This window comes from Elephantulus edwardii, unplaced genomic scaffold, assembly GCF_000299155.1.
Source record: "Elephantulus edwardii isolate Elephantulus edwardi_28Jun2011 unplaced genomic scaffold, EleEdw1.0 scaffold00511, whole genome shotgun sequence".
Classification (NCBI taxonomy): domain Eukaryota; kingdom Metazoa; phylum Chordata; class Mammalia; order Macroscelidea; family Macroscelididae; genus Elephantulus; species Elephantulus edwardii.
Window position 1 is genome coordinate 270,506 of NW_006400261.1, and position 7,784 is coordinate 278,289.

The window sequence follows — 7,784 nt, forward strand, 5'->3', positions numbered from 1 at the left end:
TGTAAATTTTTCAAAGATTTTTAAAAAGAAAAATAAATATATGGATTAGATCAAAGGGACCTACAGTAGGTATACAAAGATGTACAACCATGGAAGTAGATATGATAATGTATGTAGATGAAGACTTCTCTCTCTCTCTCTCTCACTGGGATCAAGCCAAAACCAACTCATAGCTGACCCTCTGATTGGTTTTTCAGAGCTGCTGGTGGATTTGAACTTCCGGAGAAGAGACAGTGCTTCTCTTGGGTTAGCAATGCAACTTTCTACTGACTACAATCACCAGAGCTCCCTGGAGACTACTAAGAAAGAGAAAAACAAAATAAGAGAATGTCATGTAATTACTAAGTCTCGCTTATATTGTTCTTCAAGGCACCCAGCCAAAATGTACTTCCCAGTCTCATGTGCAGTTAGGTGTGGCCAAATGTTTGAGTTCTGAGCAATGAATTACAGGAGAAGGTGATATGTGCAATGTTCAGCCATGACTCATAGAAAGGGAAAATGACCTTGGCAACTAAAAGACCCTAAATAGAAATAATAATTATGGTACACAAACACTAATGAGACAAATCTGTGACCATACTGAATCAAAAGAGGTCACAGTCACTCTATGACCATATCTGAAGTAAACAGGTAAGAATACAACAACTTCTGGCCTAATGGTTAAGAAGCTGTGTAGCAATCCTAAAGGTAGATAGTTTGAATTGACCAACTGCTCTGTGGGAAAAAGATAGGCAATCTCCTTCCGTGTAATTAAAATGCCTCTGAAAATCCACTGGAGGGTGAGCTTTGGGTTGTTTCCAACTTGATGGCACACAACAGTAACAACATTAGCTATCCTAGGTATTACTTATTTTCAACCATCACATTTAAGGAGCGCTTAAATGAAAATTCATAGCATTCTACATAAAAATCTTCTACAAATAGAAGGAACACTTTCTAAGTGTTTTAGTGAGCTCCCATTAATCTGACACCAAAACCAAAGATATTGCAAGAAAATAAAATTATAAACTGATATAGTATGTAGTCATAGGTATAAAAATCCTTAATTATTAGCAAATTTAGTTCAGAAATATAGAAAAGTTGATTCAATATTAAAAAAATCAATACAATTTATCAAATCAAGCAATTAAATAAGAAAACAATATTATTTCAGTATGTATAGAAAAAGCATTTTATAAAATCCAGTATCTACCTATTCACAATAAATCCTCTTAGCAAGCAGGAAGAGATGGTACTGTACTAAATATTAAGGACATTTAAAAAAAAATAAGTCTACAGTTAACTTAAGAGTGAGAATAAATGCTTCTCCCATGAGTTATGAACAAGCAAGTTTCTTAGCTTTCATCACTTTTATTCACATCATACTGGAAGTCACAGTCAATGTAAGAAAGAAAGAGGAAGAGAAAGAGAAGGCATATATCCTGGACAGAAGAACTAAAATAGTCTCTACTTGCTGACAATATTTTGTCTAAGCAAAAAATACCAAAGAATCTACAAAAATTTTATCAGAATACAACAGCTGAGTGAGATCATAGGGCACAAAGTCAACTGCTCTTTATGTACTAGCAGTGAACAAATGGAAATAAAACATTCAAAACCAGTATATTTTATAATCACCACAAAATATATTTAGATTCTGGACAATTATCTGAAAGCATATGATGAAGATACTAAAGTAAATAAAAATATATACTGTTCACGTATGACTTTAATAGCAAAACTGTAAGAGAAAACAGACCAATAATTGCTAGGAGCAGAGGATGAAGGAGTGCAAGGACATTTGGAGGAGTAAGGTAACTGTTCTTTAGCTTGCCGAGTATTAGGCATTCATCTAAACTCATAGAACTGTGTAATAGTAATAAAAAAAGACTATACATTTGATCTGTGGTGCTGGAAAAAGAGTATTGAATATACCATGGACTGCTAGGAGAACAAACAAGTTCACCCTGGGAAGGGTGAAGATAGGTTGCTCCTTGGAGTCAAGGATTCTGGAGCTCTGTCTGACATACTTTGGACATGTTGCAAGGAGGGACCAGTCCTTGGAGAGGGACATCATGCTTGGGAGGGTGGAGGGACAGCGCAGGAGGGGAAGATCCTTGATGAGATGGATTGATTCTGTCACTGGGGTAATTGGGATGGATGTGTCAGAAACAGTGTGATCAGGAGAGAACAGAGCAGGGTTTAGGGCTGTTGCACAAAGGGTCACTATGAATCACAGGTGACTCAACAGCAAATAACAACAAAAAATTATACATTATGTAAATTATAATAAGTCTGACTAGCCTGTGCAGTTTTTTTCCTCCAATTTTTGTTTTCTGTTTATTGTCATTCACATTTTGGTTATTTGTCAAATGTAATCTTTATTGCTTGCTGGACATTAATCACCCTTGAAAAATTTGCAATGCCAGAGTATTATCATGCTGGTGGATGTTATGTGGAGTTTCTAGAACTCTCTTTTATTTTACTTGAACATATTTTGTTGCTGTTGTTAATTGCCTCTGAGTCAAGCAGAACTCAAAGCGACTCCATGAACAAGACCTGAAGCTTTATTATATATATTATTTTTGCTGTATCAGATAAATACTTTTTTAACTGCTATTGTAATTTCTTAAAAACATATTGGTTATGCAAGAAACTATCCTAAACTTAGTGATATAACATCAATAATCATTTCTTAGTCTCACGCTCAATTGTGGGGGAGACTGGATGTCCTAAGTTCTTGTTTGGGTCTCTCAGAAGGTTGCAGTCAGATGGTGGGTGGGGTTGGCGTCAGTAGCAGGCCTCCTCACTCTTATCTTGGGTAACTGACACAGCATGGCCTGCTCACAACGTGGGAGCTTAGTTTCATAAAGAAGCATCCCAAAAGCAAGCCCGGCACAAATAGCACTACCTTTTCAAATCAAGTTTTAGTGATCACTTAGTGTCACTTCTGCCATGTCCTGTTAGCTAGCTAAAGTTACCAGACCAGTCCATACTCAAGAGGAAGGAAATTGAAATTCTCTTGCTAGGAGGAGTCTCAAAAACGCTGTAGTTATCATGGAAAACAATCAAGGAAACAAAAATCCTCACCACTGGGCCTACATCATGATAGATGGAGAGAAGACTGAAGTGGTTAATGATTATTTGCATCTACAATCAATACACTCAGTTCCAGTAGTAGAAGATCAGGAGGCATATTGCACTGCGCAAGTCTGCAGTCAGGGACCTCTCCAAACTACTGAGGAGCAATGACCTAAGGTAACCCTGATTCAGGCCATGGTCTTTTCAATCATTTGTTACACATCTAGAAGCTGTAAGGATGACAGCAGGAGTGGTGGTGTTGGAGCAGAGGACTGAATGGACTGCCAAAAGGACAGACAGGTATGTCCTGGATAAAGTGCAGTCAGAATGCTCCTTGGAGGCAAAAAATAAAAAGTTTCTTTTCACATACAATGGACATGCTGTTAGGAAAGGCTATTGCTTGGAAAGGTGGACGATTGATAAAAGAGAGGAAGACCTTCAACCAGATATTCTGACACAGTGACTGCAGCAATGGACACAGGTATGTGAGAAATGATGAGGATGGCATAAGATAGGACAGGGTTTTGATCATAGGGTCATAGGTTCATAGGGTCAATGGTGAGCCGTACTTGACTTGAAGGCACCTAACGATAACATCATGATGGAAAACAGAATATACTTTCTGATATCAAACTATATACTTTACACACACAAAACAAATTCACCCCTCTCCTAACATTCTAGCCTCAGATTTAGGCTAGTGCTCCAGCACCCTGCCACATGAGTTGGATCCAGATGCAGAAGAGAGTCTTTGGGTAAAGCTTTTTGAGTAGCTTTTCACTATATACTTGAAGCACTCAACAAACTATGGTATGACAACATATGACAACTGCTAAAGAAACTTCTTTACAGTTCTGAATTCCAGATATAAACCTAATCTCTGGGAATGGGCTGGCCTTCTGAATTATGCTGCCTAATCCACAATGTTTCACAGTGTCTGCAATGGTTCTATTTTCTCTGCTCTCACAAGTGTGGGAAGTCCTTTTTTTCTTTGAACTATTTCTATCCCTGTTTATCTAATCTAAGCTATATAACAAAATAATCTTTAAATTCTGAGATTTATTAAGAATCATCTTGGATACTTATGTCATTGGAAAAATCCAAATCAACAAACTTCTTTAAAAGAAGACATTTTTATTTTGAGTTCCCAGTAATGTTGCTTCAGGATAATGCCATGAAGTTCCCCAAAGTTCTATTTTTTTAAATGGGGAGATCTATGAGGCACACTCCCAGGTTGTCTTGACTCTGAGACACTGCCTTAAATATAACTGTCTTCCAGTAACATCCTTTACTTCATCTCTAGACCATATTTTTCTGAAAGTGTGTGAATATGATCTTTGTTAAGACATTTCTTAATTTTACTATATGGAGATGATAAGACTAAGAATTCTCAAAAAGAGTCTAGATTCACTTTACAGTTAATTTAGTTCTCTTGGTGCAGACATTAAAGCCCTTGGCTTCTAACCAAGAAGTGGGCAGTACAAACATACCAGCTATACCTCCATTGGAAGATGTATCAGTCTGTTTCCATAATTTAGTTTATAGCCTATGGACCACATGAACTTCAATCATCCATGATTAAGACCAAAGGAAGAAGATGGTGCCCAGCTATCAATGCTGTTTGCTTGAAAAGGGATCACTATAAAAAGTTGTGGCTAGAGTGAAAGAAACATGCAAAACAAAACTAAAAATCATGATACAGCCAGGCTTCGCCTGAAGAGAGATAAGCAGACTCTGGAGGACTATGGCTCTTAGTCAACTATGGCATTTATCTTTCAATATGACTTTTCTAGCCCTCATTTGATGATACTATATAGGTGGGCGGGACTCTGTAAATGGGGTGTGTTGGCCTATCCACAAGAGGATGGCTAATAAGTCTACATGAGGGTTGGCTAGACTCACCAATAAATTGAACAGCTATAGCTGCACGGAATAGATCTTACCCCACCAGAAGAAAGAATACTTTGTCCAGCCAGAAAAAAGAGGCTTCCCTCAACCTGGCAGGACCTAGAACTCTGTTGGACAATGGAGGAGGGGGGAGCCAATATTGGCAGGACTGAGAACACGCAGAGCCACAAGGCTCAAAGCCGAGGTGCCTTCGTGCACATTTTCAGTGCTGTCTTGACTGTACTGTTATTAGATTTGAACCATTTGACTCCCCCAATATGGTCTTGTGTGACCTGGGAGCTATTACATTGGATTCTGGACCCAGCAAAACGGTAAGAATGGTGTTGAGAGGAACAGAACGAGCATGGGAGTGTGTGGGAAATGTCTGACATCACAGGAATTGGTTTTGGTTTTGTGGTACTGATGTTATGAGCAGGGATAGTTTTCCCCTGTGAAGTTGGTAAATGTCAGATATGACACTCCCCATATGGCCTTTGCTCTTTTTACATCACCCTTTGAGCTTTGAACATAGGCTAATCCCTGTAGTTCATTGTTCAGGTAAACAATACACAGGCCCAGTATAGTGAGCAGTAACACCAGGGAAGTACTGATTATTGGGAACAGTTCAGGTAAACAATACACAGGCCCAGTATAGTGAGCAGTAACACCAGGGAAGTACTGATTATTGGGAACAATCAACTGGGTGGCCAATTTACAGCCTCTGAAACCCTACTAGAGGGTTAACTACGAGTTGGTTCCTGAAATGAGTTTGCAATTTAAAAATATTTTTCTTTACAATTTATCATTTCATAGGTATTGTTGGATATAATGATGTATTTAAAAATATTCCATCATCAGCCACTACGTGCCAGAATCTAAGTTCTGAGACTATGACAGTGAGTCAGAGATGACTCATCTGTACTTTCACAGACTCCACACACTATTGCAAGAATGGTAACAAGCAAGCTAATAACATGTGAAATTAGACATCATGCTATTATCTGGGTAGTAGTAAGTATTATGAAGAAAGTTAAGCAAAGAATAGAACTCAGTACTATGAAGGTGGTAGTCTTATTCAGACAGTAATCAGATAGAATCTATGTTATAGTCAAAGGAAGCCTTTATGAGAAAGTGACATTTACATTAAGCTCTGAATAGGAAAATCAATCACTTGAAGATTTAAAGGAAAAACAATAAATACTAAATAAAAAAAGATTAAATATTCCTAATTTTTAATCCAGCATTGACTCAACCGAAGTTAAAATGCCTAAGTAGCTGAATTTTCCAATATAAAACAAATTCTACTTGCTGAGATTTTTATTTGTAAAGTACATGATACAGAATAAAAGTCTCTGTATCTTTAAATATTACAAAGAAATGTGCAAGGAGTTAAGAGTCAAAAATCAAAAGGGCCGAACTCGCTCAGCATTTCTTAAGCTCAAGGAACTGAAGAACAAATTCAAACCTCAAGTTGCTATAATCAAGGATGCTTTGGGCACAATGTTAAATGATCCAGGAAGTATTAAAAGAAGATGGAAAGAATATACTCAGTCACTGTATCAAAAGGAATTGGCAGACACAGAAGAATTTCATGAAACAACATACGAGCAAGAGCTTATTGTGATGAAGGAAGAAGTTCAAGCTGCTTTGAAGGAAAGAGCAAAAAATAAGGCCCCAGGAATAGATGGCATACCAATTGACATATTTCAGCTAACAGATGCTGACCTGGATGTGCTCACCAAGAAATGTGTGTGCCAACAAATCCGGAGAACCACCACTTGGCCAACTGACTGGAAGAGATCTATATTTGTTCCCATCCCAAAGAAGGGTGATCCAACAGTGTGTGGAAACTATAGAACAATATCATTAATTTCACATGCAAGCAAGATTCTACTGAAGATTATCCAAAAACAACTGGAACAGCATATCAGCAGAGAACTGCCAGAAGTCCAGGCTGAGTTTAGAAGGGGTCGTGGTACTAGAGATATTGTAGCTAATGTTAGATGGATCTTAGCTGAAAGCAGGGAATACCAGAGGAATGTTTACCTGTGTTTCATTGACTATGCAAAGGTATTTGACTGTGTGGATCATAACAAACTGGGGCTAACTCTGACAAGAATGGGAATACCAGAACACTTGATCATGCTAATGAGAAACCTATACTTGAACCAAGAGGCAGTCGTCAGAACAAAGCAAGGAAACACTGCACGGTTCAAAATTAGGAAGGGCATACACTAGGGATGTGTCCTGTCTCCATACCTTTTCAAACTGTATGCAGATTATCTGGGAGGCGGGGCTCTATGAGAAGTATGGTGTCAGGATTGGTGAAGATTCATCAACAATCTGCGCTATGCAGATGACACAACCCTGCTTGCTGAAACTGAGTAGGACCTGAAGCGCTTGCTGCAGAGGGTCAAGGACTGCAGCCTCCAATATGGATTGAGGCACAATGTCAAGAAGACAAGGAGTCTCACCAATGGACCAAATGGCAGCATCAGGATGGATGGTGAAGAGATTAAGATTGTTCACAGCTTTAGTTTGTTTGGCTCCACAGTCAACAGTCTTGGCACCAGTAGCCAGGAAATTACAAGACATATTGCCATGGGAAAGTCTGCTGTTAGGGACCTCTGTAAAGTACTGAAGAGCAATAGTGTCTCTCTGGAGACTAAGGTGCATCTGCTACAGGCCATGGTCTTTGCGATCACTTGTTATGCATCAGAGTTGGACAATGACTAAGGGGGATAGGAGAATTGATGCCTTTTTGAGCTGTGGTGCTGGAGAAGAGTATTGAGAGTACCATGGACTGCTAGAAGAACAAACAGATTCATCCTGGAAAG